Consider the following 13,977-nt stretch of genomic DNA (forward strand, 5'->3'; position numbering starts at 1 on the left):
TTGCTCAACATTCCTAAGGAGCGGAGATGTCTTTAAAGTAGGGGAGGTAGTGCTGTACTGTATTATTTATGCAAATTGATTTTCTCTGGAGTTAAAGATTGACCGGGACAAACCTTGTTATGTTGAGCTCGTATTTTGCACAATTTGTATACGGTGTCTGCTTGATAATGTGTGGTTTGCTATGCCTAATAAAGGATAACTATTTATTAACAACCCCATGTTTGCACCTAATAGTCACATATCCAGGATCTGAATCTTTATCAGCAATGGAGCATGCTAAACCTCTGCATCTAGTAGGAGAGTTTTCTGCAGGCCTTGGGGGTCTCCTGCTTGTGGGTTTCCTCACAGGTATCTGGTTGGCCATGATCTTGTCTAATCCTTATCTAAAAGCTATTAATGACTTGCTCAGTGCTAATTTGCCCAGGTTGTGGACATGTGGGGGAAATGGTCTTATTACGAAGTTTAACATTTTTTAGTTTAAAAAAAGACAGAACTAGAAGATCTCAAATTAAATTGAATTTAAGTAAAACTTTGCTTTGTTGCTCTTATGCTAATTCTGCCTGCTACTTCTCAATAATAAACCACCCTGAGACCTCCAGGTATCGGGCAGTATATAAACTCAATAAATAACAACAGCAACTACGAATACAGTGGGGAAATTGTTTTAATTCCATTGCATAAAGCCAATACTCTCATCTGGTTTTATAATATTATTGCCCCTCCTTAGCAACACTAATTTATGAGGTTATATACTCTGGGAATTAAGCTGTATTTTAATCACATCACCCATTGTGGTACTTATAAGAACAGATAGTGTGCTGAACAGTCGAGTGACAGCAGTAATGCTACTGTGCTCCATAATTATGAAAGATTCATTTCTCTCCCACTGTAGGCAGGACTAATGTCTCAGTTCCTCACATTTCCACATGAAGATCAATGATCAAGTGGTAATTCACAAGCGAAAACAACGGAACCAAAAATTAAAACAGAAGTCTTGCATTATTAACAAGTTCGAATACTAATTCAAATCAGATACTGCACTAAAAGGTACATTATAGGTGCTGAGAGACATAAATACTGCATCCAGATCACTGCAACCACAGTGAAGGATTACCTATACAAGAGAGCCCAGCAAGTTTATATGTAAACCATTTTGAGGTTTACATTCAAACAGTATATAAATGTTGTGAAATATGTCCAAAATAAAATAGTAATATCTTTAGAAGAGTAGCTACAGAATGAAAGATCTACAACAAAACAAACATTTAAAGAATATTGTTGTCTTGGATTCTTTACACATACTGCTGATAACTCAGTTAACATTCAGTGAGAAAGGAAAATCACAACTTAGCACTTTATTTTGCCAATCACCACAACATTCACAAAGCAGGGCCATTAGCAGCTCAGCTTCACAATGTTTCAGGGACACTAGAGCATATTGTAAAATCATGGAGCCTGTTTTAGACCCAGCAAAGATAATACTCGTCTAGCAAGGACTAGTGGAGGAATTCCTCTTCAGCTCTACTGAAACAGAGTACCCTATACTGCTTGCATGCAGCGGGGAGAGATTAGGGTTGCTGGAGTTGCGGTAAAGATGCTAATGCAAAGTGATGGAGTAAATGGTGCCTATGTCATCACTACAAACCAGCTTCTAATATATTTATCTACTCAGAACATTTTTATTATCCGGTCAGTTATTTAAACTGTTTTACTTTTATTCCTTTTTCCTTCTTTAGATGTGTCCACGTTCCCCAGTGCTCATACCCAGAACTCCTACAATTAAATTTTCAGCCCTGCAACCTCCCAACAGTTAGTCCCACTCCCAGCCATAACATGGAGGAAGGCAAGAACATTGTTTGGTAATACAGATAGCACTAGTAAAGTGCTAAAAGCACTAGTAAAGTTCCTATTCCTATAGGAAAGAACCTTCATCTAAAAGGCCAATAGTGTTAGAATAGATCAGCAAGATATCCTTGACCAGATTCTTTCGCCCAAACCCTTCATATCAAATGTTTGCCAGCATCACTCCCAATGCCTCAAATGAGGTGAGAGTAACTTTGAAGGTCATGTGATCAATGTGGAAAGTAGTCCCCTGTTAAAAGTGGACACGTAATGGCATAGTTCATAATCCATAGTATACACTATCGCTCCAAAAATTTTCTATGGTACTGAAGGACAACAGAGATCACAGTACGAATAATGAGAATGTTTCCTGACAATAGGATCCCAGGGACAACCAGGGGTCAAAGTGGCAGCAATCTGTACTAGAAGCAAGACCAGGAAGCATGTGAGGACTTCCTCAGTTGGGGGAAGGACAAAAACCCTGTGGGAACAGCTATGCTGCAGAGAGTAGTAATCACAGAACCAGGAATGATGGTGGAACTGTCAAAGTGAGTGAATCCTCCATTCAGAAAGGGTTTGATCCTGAACTTCACCCTCAGTGGAGACATGTACTGGAGCTTCTTTAAGATCTGAGATAGTAATAGCCTGAACACAGCAGAATACAGAGTAGAAACCATCTCTAGAGATGCTGGTTCTGAGATAATCCCCTACTTCCCTTGCCCTTCTTCTTTTATTTTTCAGTCATGCTTTCAGTGACAAATATGACAACTTATCATTGGCCATTCATTCCAATGTACTTGTGTCAATGTACTTGTCCAGCAATGGGGAAAGTTCCTCCAAGGTGAATTCCTAGGCCGATATCTTTACCAAGGTATGCACTTGGACTTCCACACCTGATGAGTCAAGTCAAAGCATCAGAGCAACTGTCTCCACAACAAGGTTTGGGAGAAATGTTGATACCAAACCAGTCAGCACTAAGTAAGACCAGAGGCACACTTGTTGTAGAGGGTGTGCCAACTGCCACACTGGACAGTGTCTTAATTTCACTAGAGGAAACCACCACAGCACTTGCAACAATCCACCAAGGCAGATTCAGCTGTCAGTAAAGGTAAAGGTACCCCCTGACCATTAGGTCCAGTCGTGGACAACTCTGGGGTTGCGGCGCTCATCTCGCTTTATTGGCCAAGGGAGCCAGCATACAGCTTCCGGGTCATGTGGCCAGCATGACTAAGCCCCTTCTGGCGAACCAGAGCAGCGCACGGAAACGCCGTTTACCTTCCCGCTGGAGCAGTACCTATTTATCTACTTGCACTTTGACATGCTTTCGAACTGCTAGGTTGGCAGGAGCAGGAACCGAGCAACGGGAGCTCACCCCGTCATGGGGATTCGAACCGCCAACCTTCTGATCAGCAAGCCCTAGGCTCTATGGTTTAACCCACAGCACCACCCGCTGTCAGTGGCAAGAGTGAAAGGATTGAGATGCAGCAGAGTTATGTCACAGTGGAGCCCTGATAACTTGAGCCTCAGAATTCATCACAAGAATCGGCTACCAGAAGGTCATAGAAAGCCAAGACGGACCTGTCTGTGTGTCTGCCTTGTGAACTTTTGACAAAGAGGGAAGGTGTCACAATGTGCCACTCATTAATGCAAAGGTGGCAGCAGTAGTGTCCAAATGAAGGAACTACTGCTACAAATAGAGCATTCTATCAATAAAATATTCATTGAGAGAGAGATCACTGTATCATAAGACTCCTGTCAACACTAACGGAAACACGAACAAGCACAGGGAATCACCAAAAGAAACAAAATGAAACTCATTGTAGACTGAACAAGAGAAAAGAGAAAGGAATCTAGATTTTAACGTTCCTCCTGGGGGAGAAAAAGAAAGTTTAATCTGCTGCAGCCATGGAGGAATTGAATGGGAATGCAAGGGTCATGGTCCTCCTGAGAATATGCCCAGAGTGCAGGCCTCCCACCAAAAATATTAATCATCTAGCCCTAGAGCAAGGATGAGGAACCTGTAGCCCTCCAGATGATGTTGGACTCCAACTCCCATTAGCCCCAGCCAACCTAGCCAACGGTCAGGAACAAGTTGCAGTCCAACAACATCTGAACGGCCACAAGTTCCCAGCCCTGCTCTAGAAAGTCCTAGACTTTGGCTGGGTATAAGCACAGAACCCATACATGGGACTCCACAGAGACCACAAAGAACAATCTTCTCTCCTTCTACTGCAAATATTTAGTGACCAAGATATGTTCAGCTATAGTTTCTTCCCCAGACCAGCAGAAGAAAATGAAATTATTTTAGACAAAACTAGTCTATCTTTTCATTTAGTCAACTGTGAGCATAACTACACCTTGAGAGGCAATAATGGAATCCCCAACCCTGCATTTGCCTTGTAATGTTAACATGGAAACAAGGAAAATGCTTAAACCTTCCCCACCCAATGCTTCTTCTTGGTTTCTGTGCTACAGCCAAGTCCAGGGCCAGAAGTAAGTTCAGCGTGGTGGCTGAGGTGGGGGTGGAGTGGGGAGAGAAAAAGAAACCCCCAATATTACCATAATGATCTTGGCAAATATGTGTTTCTCCAAGTGTTTGGTAACATACACTGCTGCCCTGTTTCTTCTACAGCACATTGGATAGCTATTTAATTGCAAGGAAGTTCAGCACTCCCAGAAACTTGTTCAAACCCTGAAAAACCGGTCTGTCCAACAAACTGAGCCAGAATTCATGGACACTGCCCATCTTATTAAAGGTGAAGCCATCATGGCTTACAATTGTTTTGAAACTAAGGTTAGATTGGATATGATTGCAAAACGATTTCTAGGAAAACCAAGGTTGCTTTACATATTTAAGCACACAGCATTCCCAAGTATCTCTCTCTTAGATATACCGGTATGTCGCATTGCCATATGGACTACTTCTCATTTTCTTGTGTTTTCCATGTATTGTTTTGCTTTTCAAATATGGGACAAGGATGTTGCTCTAATCGTTAGAATCTAATGCAGTAATGCACAGAATGGCATGAATTACATGATTTTCTTATTCTCTTCTATGAACAAGAGTAATGTCCATAGTATGATGTGTGCAGTTCCATTTTACAGGAAAAAATGAAAGCCCCTACATATATATATGCAACCCGTTGGATAGGAGGGGAAATGTTATTTCCTTTTAGATAGTCTTACATAATGCAGTTTTAAAACCAAACACTTTTGCCAGCAGCATCAACACAAATGTTATGTGAGCTGACAGTATAAATGCCCCATGCTGTTAAGTATGGGGGTCAAAATGCACCTGGGAAGGCTGTTTTAATCCGACTTTCAAGGCATGTGCACATGTGTGACTGACAGAGTGCATGTCTTGCACTGAGTACATTATGGATGCACAGTCATACCTTGGGTTACAGGCGCTTCGGGTTGTGCGATTTCAGGTTGCGTACCACGGCGTACCCGGAAGTACCGGAATGGGTTACTTCTGGGTTTCGGTGCTTGCGCATGCGCAGAAGCACTAAATCGTGCTTTGCGCATGCGCAGAAGCACTAAATCACGCTTTGCGCATGCGCAGAAGTGCCGAATCGCGACCCGTGCATGCGCATAAATGACGCTGCGGGTTGCGAACGCTGAGGGGGTTGCAAACGTGCTTCCCACATAGATCACGTTCGCAACCCGAGCGTCCACTGTATTGCTTTCACACTGGTTACATTTGCTGCATGAAATACTGGCACTTTTCACAGGAGTCATGGCACGTAGCACTGTCCTAAGCAGCTTTTGTATCAGTGACCATAAACAGTAGTTCTTACAAGGTTCTAAAACATTTTCTATACTGAAGTAGGTATTTCCCAAAACTGGAAGCTTCAATTCTTATTACTTGCCTCTGCACCAGATGTTCACTATACTATGATACAGCAAGTGTTGCTAGTTGCATTTGTGAAATGTGATTTGCCACTGGCGAAGCAGGGAATATTTCAGGACAGGTCTACACAAATCACCAGCAGCTTTGCATCTCACTTCATTAAAAAAAAAAAAAAGCAAGTGGAGTACCTCTCTCTACAGAATCTGGTGAAGATATACTAGGCAAATAGCAAAAATCAAGCGGTATTTTGTTGAGACTGTGTGCAAAAGCAGGTTGATCAACTACTGCTCCTTTGTTATGGGCTGCTTCATGTGAAACAGTAAGCAAAGAACAAACCTTGGTGAGAGTTCATGGTTACCTAGAGAGTTCTAGCAACATGCCAAGACTAAACAAAACAAAACCCTAGCGTTATGTACTGAGTTTTAGCTATGTGCAGAGCTGCAGTAAAAAGGAGCAGGGAGAATCAAATCAGCTGTGAGCTCCTCTCCAGGAGTCCATGTAATTTCAAGAAGCCACAGTACAACTTACTGTGACATGCCAACCCTGTCTATAATAGATGGGCTCTCAGAGGTTAAAAGGGATGTCAACTGGCTTTTGTCAATATCTTTTTCCATTCCACTCCATTGGAAGAGCCATTACTTATGCATTACAATCCCAATTTGCTTTTGATCTTTTCACGTTTACAACAATATGTGGCAGTGGAGCAAAACTCATACCTTCCCCACAAAAAGAATACTCTTTTTTAACACAAAAAGCCACAGAAAATTATGTGGAGAACATGCTGACCAGATACCACCATCTTTCTGGATTATGAAAAAAACAAAAGCACAGGTAATATAGAGAAAGTCAAGATGGGGCACAACAGCAACTCAACATGACTGAAAATGGCAACTAAAGTGGCAACATGAGGTTAGTTCACTGTGAAGTCACACAAATAGGAAACATTAATGCACAACTTTTGGTATAACTTACACTAGAATCTATACACTACTTTCCTGTTCAGTTATTAAATCAACTTCAGCTTCATAGTATGGTATGACTAATCAGGGATCTAAAAATACAGGTAAGTTGTTCAAGTTTGACTATGGCTTTTATTAAAAATAGCTTTAGGGTCACATACTATGTAACAAAATGGTGTATTTCTATAGAACCGCCCTATTATGTCTACATCCCAATCCAGCAAAGAATGAGCATGAAAAATTGATTCCTTCTCCACTATTGTCAACAAGACTTAACAATAGTTTAGTACATGCCCTTTTTTTGCTCTAGAGCTTTCCCCATGAAAACTCACTCTTTAAAGATCAGCTAGAGCAAATGTTAATCCACGGAAAACCTGAATTGATTCTTGCACCGATTGAGCTTTAAAGAGCGGGTTTTTGCACGAAAAGGTCGCCAGGGGGTGGGGATGCTTAGACGTAACAGCATTTAAGCACAGACCTCTTCCTGGAAAGAACAGGGCAAAAGGTAAGTGTGGATAAGCCCCAACTCTTGATTTTAATGGGGCTCCTCTGAGTACATCTTAGTTGGATATCACCCACTGTTAGCATCTGAGGTTATAAGCAATCTTCACATATAGCATTCACAACAAAGTGAAATTATTATTAGGAGTAGAGACTTGTAATCATATTTGAATAATCACGCCACATTGCAAAATAAAATGAGCTGCTTGCAACAAGGGAATTAACAGGGATTCTCCTGATAAGCATACCAGAAGGTTCATTCTAGATTACCGTATATCAGTGAGAATTAGACTTGTTATTGCACCAAACATGTGCTCTAAACATCACAGGACCTTCTATATATGTGATAAGCAACTTTTCTCAAGTTAACTTTCAGAAAGCAGAACATTGTAAGAGCTATTGTATAAGACCAGCCATCAAAGGTTTGCAGGATTAGGTATTAGAGTGGCCTAACCTTTAGTTGGACTTTTTTTTTTTTTTACTGTGCATGTATACATGTTGCAATGGGGCGGGGGAGGTCAGTACCTAGGAAGTTTTATTGAGAAAGAGGCATGTGTTTGTACCCAAGTAGAAATACAGGATTTAAGAATAATCACAACATTGACCTGGGAAAGGATATCTTTGAAGGAACAGCAGCATTTGGCACACTCAACACTCTTCTTGGACAGACACTACACTATATAAAGTCCTCTGCTTCATATGAGTGATGTGGGGTACAAAATTTTCCACTGCTACATTTTTCCAATATATTTTTTTTATTTAAAAATGCAACTCCTTTATAAAATAATTAATACAATACCAGTCAAACTAGATAGATTTTTACAGATGTAATTAGATCATTTATACCAAGGAAATAAATATAATAGCACGTTCAATGAAAGCAGTCAAAACTGTTATGAAAAACAAAATTTAAACAAGGTAAAAGTATGTTATTTAATTGCTTTGTCTTATCTTACAAGTATTTCAAATACAGTCATACCTCGGGTTGCAAACGTGATCTGTGCAGGAGGCACGTTCACAACCTGCAGTGCTACATCTGCACACGCGCGTGATGCGATTTGGCGCTTCTGCGTATGCGTGTGACATCATTTTGTGCTTCTGCGCATGCATGAGCATTGAAACCCAGAAGTAACCTGTTCCAGTACTTCTGGGTTTGGCGCGGTCCGCAACCCGAAAACGCGCAACCCGCAACGTTTGTATGCTGAGGTATGGCTGTAAAAGTAATTTCCTAGCTAAATGTTGAATTTATGGAACGTAACGGGTGGTGCTGTGGGTTAAACCACAGATCCTAGGACTTGCCAATCGGAAGGTCGGCGGTTCGAATCCCCGCGACGGGGTGAGCTCCCATTGCTCAGTCCCTGCTCCTGCCAACCTAGCAGTTCAAAAGCACATCAAAGTGCAAGTAGATAAATAGGTACTGCTCCAGCGGGAAGTTAAACGGTGTTTCCGTGCACTGCTCTGGTTCGCCAGAAGGGGCTTAGTCATGCTGGCCACATGACCCAGAAGCTGTACGCTGGCTCCCTCGGCCAATAAAGCGAGATGAGTGCCACAACCCCAGAGTCGGCCACGACTAGACCTAATGGTCAGGGGTCCCTTTACCTTTAACATTTAAGCCACATTAAGTGCACTTTTTTGCATGTTTCCCCTAGTCAAATATTTCCGTCCAAATATATTTGGCTACTGGAAAAGCCATTTATCCAGTTCATAAGATTATTTTTGAATTTTGGTGAATGAATGTAAGTGACGTAAAACACTAAATCGGATCCCAATCAATAGAGGCTTTTGGGGGTGGGGGGATCAAAAAACCAAAACTGCACATAAATGCGCTAAAGCCACTAAAGGAGGAGTACAATGGAATCTCTCCTGTACGTAAAAGTTCTTATGGTAATGAGAGTTTCAACTGTATGCACCTGTATGAGTGAAGGTCCCCAGAGATATGAAGAATACACTTGATCCAAAACTGGAGCCAGAGGGCTGAAGATGAAATCAGCTTTTGCAATTCACTCCTTTTAAATGTGCAAAAGCCCAAAAGGAAAGTATCAGAGCCAAGAATGGCTCTCTAGTCTCCAACAGGCACCATCTATTCTATCACAGTGATGACAAAACAGACACCAAAAGAAAACAATTACAGTACACATTATTTCTTGTGCTGAGACACCAAATTCTTATGACACTTGTTTATTATAGAACCAAGCCTCACAGAAGCTTTGTACTAAAAGGGAAAAAAGCTTTGTGGACTAGAAGTGAATAACTTATTTCTTCAGCTAAGATTCTCAAAAGGATTGGTTTAATCAACATTCAAGAATTTCAAGTTGATGTACATTAGGTAACAAATACTAGTCTCCACCTTGCCAAGTTCTACTGAAGACAGAAGACATTAAGTTAACATTGAACACTCAATTCATTCCTGTTTGTTACATTTTGGCACAAGAGATATGAGAGCTAGGGAAGACAGAACTGGAGAATGGAGGTTTAATCTTGGGGTAGAGTGGCTGAAAGGAACAGAAGTAGGTGAAAACTACTATTGGCTACTGAATTTCACATTACACCATGAGGTTTCAGGAGAATTTGTATCAACTGAGAAACATTTTTAAAATGTAAACTATCCTAAACCTAAGTACCCAAGAGGGCAAGAAGTGTATTTAAATAAATAAATCCTGGGATCTTTCTGGGTATATGGCAGGTTCAGGAAACAAACAGCCAGCTCATTGTAAAGAATGCATTTTGAATGCATTCTCAGCAGGCAAGATCTAATGCAGTACAAATAAGCATCTGCTTGTACCATTCCCACTTCCTTGTCTTCTCCATTCTATTTAAAAAGAGAAATAAACAGTGAGGGCTTCTTGGTGCCTTGGCCATGAAGAAGTATGAAACAGAAGTTTTGTTTGTTTTGAATTCTTCCTATTTCAAATCAGCTGTGAATGCATAGAATGAGAACCTATAGTGTCTCTCAGAAAGTGTCTTGGAGAAAAACTGAACATTATTTCTACAATTTTGGATTATATATAGACCAGCTGTTTTAGATAGACCTTAATGCTCTGATAATGTGCATTAGTGTGATTTTCAAATACCTTAGAAACATTTTGCTCTGTAAAATGGCCAGATGATGAATGCAAAATAAATAAAAATGCATGCAAGTAACCATAAAAATCTATAAAATAACTATATATTGGCATTCCTCTCATTCCACTTGGTAAATGGGTGCTGAGTTGGAATAATCAGATTTTCTTTTATGTTTTAAATAATCAACAGTACTTTTAGGTTTTATGCGTTGTTTAAATTGTTTATTCATTCAATTAATCAGTGTCTTCCTGCTTATAGGATTCTCATGCTGACAAACTGTAGCACTAGACAGACCTGTGATGAGTTAAGATAATTGTACATGTACCTATGCAAATATGGCAATATAACAAACCATAAGCAAGAGAGTCCTGTGTGGTAGGTGGGGGGTGGGATGAAGGGTGGAGTAGCAAAATGACAACACCCAATTATATTAGAAAAGCAGAGAACAGGTGGTGTTGGGCACTCTTCTTCTCAAATTGACACATTTTTTATCTTCATTTTACAAACAGTATCAAATGTTGAGGGGAAATACAGCATAAACTGCTACGTGGGGAAGACTATAACAGGGATTTAAACATTGCTAACAGGAAATGATCAGGGCAGATAAGATTTTCAGGTTCACCAAATCCAGCAGCATCCTCTTAATCTTTATTTCATGGTATCATTACATTTGCCCTGTGATATAGTAGTTTACTGCTTCTACCAGAGTTTTAGCTCATTCATGCAATATTATTTAGAACTACAGTATATAAACAGCATAGCAGCTGTTATCTATGTCTCAGGGAAAGGAAATATGGCCCTTTCCCCTCTTAGGAGCAATACATTTCAGTTGAAAAGCTAAGCTATGAGAAATCCACTGAGAAAAAAATGTGCATTGTCATTGTGATCAGGAACAGAAGATGAGAAGAGGGGTAAAACTTACCCAGCTCCCCCAGCAGATTACTACAACAAAACTCCTGCTTGTCTGATGAGCTTATGAAACTCTCCCTATTTTCTGTGATTGGAGCGTTCTTCCTGATCCACCCAGATTAAAGTCTCTGAAGGAATTACAATTCACCACAATCATCAGCATAATCATCAGTTTATAGCCAAGCAGGTTAATTGAAGAAAGAGGGATGAACACTCAAGGCATATGTAATGACTTAAAACTTGCTTCATGAGAAGTAAAAAAGTTTGCTGGAGATTGTGGGGTGGAAAGGGAGGGAGGGTTTGGCACTTTGTACTCTTCCACCTTATTCTGCGGTAGTCAGACCTCCTTCTGAACACAGTATATGGTTCTGGACACCAGAGGCGGATTTACGGGAGCACGACCAATTCAGTCACACTGAGCATAGAGCTTCAGGGGTGCCACAGGGGAAGCTGCAACTATGATTTAGAATGGAGTGCAAAGGGTGGGGGGGAAGCACCAATTTTTGGTGTTGCACAGGGTGCTGCTGAAATTTGAGACCACAACGTGGGCAACACCCCTCAGGAAGAATGTAAACAAACTAAAATGGACTCAGAACAGGGAAACGAAGATGGTGAGCAGAATAAAGAAAACAAGTCCTGTTAGTTAAGGTTGAAGTAGGGCTGCCCTACAACCAGATTTTCCCAGACATTTCTGGGATTTCAAAGTTGGAAATGACATCCAGGGGGGATTTCCGAAATGTCCCAGATCACAATTTGGCATTTGTCTAAAAAAAGTTTGTCTAAAAACACCACAATTTCGGTGGTTTCCTAAAAACAAGCTCAACAATTTGGGGGTGTCCTGGTTTTTACTTTTTTAAATATGGCAGCCCTAGTCGAAGGAACTAGGCATGTTTAGTTTAGAGAAGAGAAGACAAAGAAGACATGACAGCACCCTTCAGACTCACTGAATGGCTGTCACATGGAAGAGGGCATGGAGGAGTTTGTTACTTCCCCAGACGGCAGGACTAGATCTAATTGGTTTAATTTACAGGAGGATAATATTTAGGCTCAACCCTAGGAAAAACTTCCTCACATTTTATAAAAAGATTATCCCACCCCCTTTGAGAACCCTGTTAAAGCAATGAATTTATTGGCTCCAAAACACATTATGGGGCACAAAAACAAGAGGCTATAAGGCATGTAATCTACTATTGTGCTACTATTTATCACTTAGTGTTTATACAACAAGAGGCTTACCATTTAAGTAAGGCAAGGGGAATGGAGAGGAAAGAAAGATGTGCATGATTAGTTAAATGACACAGCAAATACTCAACTTATTTTGTTTTTAAACACACCAACAGAAGGAGCTAGGCAAACATCCAGTTTTAAAAAAAAAGTTCCAATGGTAGGGAGCAGCAAATGAGAATGCATGGAACTGGGAGGATATAATTTTGGTTTAACAGAATATAATTTTGGTTTAACAGAGGTCAAGAGAAAAGCGAAAAAAACACGGCAGTAGAGAGAAAAAGCAAAATTAATGGAGATAAAATGAGTAACATGGTCACAACAACAATAAAATTATTGTGAGTTTAACAAAAGAAAGATTTGAGAGAAGAGGCCTAAGCAAAAGGTGTTGCAACTTATTAAAGAGATAACAAGAATGAACACAAAATTATTGGTTGCATCAAGACAGAGATAATTGTGAATGTTATAAAAATAACTAAGATAAAAACCATGAAATTTAGCAGCTGAGTGAGTACTGGGAGAGAAATTAAGACTCCAATGCAACACCAAAATTACAAGCTTGAGGGATATAAGAAATAGTAGACCTACCAAGCAGAAGAAAATGTAAAGCAGGAAAAAGAGAAAGGAAGCAGAAACTTGTTTTTTTCAGAATTCAGTTTTAAGAAATGCGTAGTCAGCCAAGGAAAATAAATGGTGATGCATAGTTAAGAAAGTAATGAGATCAAGGGGGAGGAATAACCAGTAACTTCTTTCTTTCTTAACAAAAAGGCTATAAAGTTAACTTGAAGATTCTAAGGTTGTTGTAGTAAGAAATGATTGGCTAAAAATGAGGAAATTGGTTTGAGTTAATTGCCACTCATACCATCAATAAACTTTCTCTGAGAGCAGCTGGCTGGTAGGGATTAGTAAAGTACAGTAATACTCCCTTTTTGAGACACATGACAAGGGAGCACACATTTCTGTTCCATCCAGATATTACAGAGTCCAATTTGGGCAGGTTGATATAACAGGGAACAACCCCAGCCATATTACTCATACTTAGGAGTCAGGCAACAAAGCCATATTATTTGGTTAACATCCATCTCCTACATCTTTCTTCCTCCTAGTCAGGGGCAATTCACAAGCCAATTGCTACAACAAGAGTTATGTAATACTCATCACTCAGTGAAGCAGTTGTATGAGTGTTTCAGCATAAGCTCAACTAACAATTCAAAGGGATTTTGCCATGTCAACCCTAAATCCACTTTCAGCAGCTTTTAAGTTAGCACAGCAAATAATAGTTAAATTGTGTGCCAAGTCCATATGTGGTAGATTCAGGTGAACTGTTTATGCACCAGTATGCCCTGATTTATGTAGTCACTAAATGCAGACTATCAAGCAGAACTTGTTTATTCTGAAGGGAATCCTTGTGCAACAGACTACAAAACTAACAAGAGGCAGATTTTTGCAGGGCGGCCAATGAATATTTGCTGCAGAGCCAACTGAAGTTGAACCCCTTCAGAAAAAGTTCCACCATCTAAACACACCAATTTAGGGCTTGTTCACATGTATAGCAGTGAGCTTTGGGGAAATGGGTTGGTGTCAAACTCTAGAAACTTCCTGCCATGCAACTGCAGCTGGTCACAT

General features: G+C 40.3%; 1 protein-coding gene across 2 annotated transcripts in view; it reads right to left on the reverse strand.

Moving 5' to 3' along the window:
* The window catches only part of SORT1 (sortilin 1), a 50,264-nt gene that overhangs the window by 35,271 nt on the left and 1,016 nt on the right, over positions 1-13,977 (reverse strand). The window lies entirely within an intron of this gene.

The sequence above is a fragment of the Podarcis pityusensis genome, assembly GCF_964106645.2.
Source record: "Podarcis pityusensis genome assembly, chromosome: 6".
Lineage (NCBI taxonomy): Eukaryota > Metazoa > Chordata > Lepidosauria > Squamata > Lacertidae > Podarcis > Podarcis pityusensis.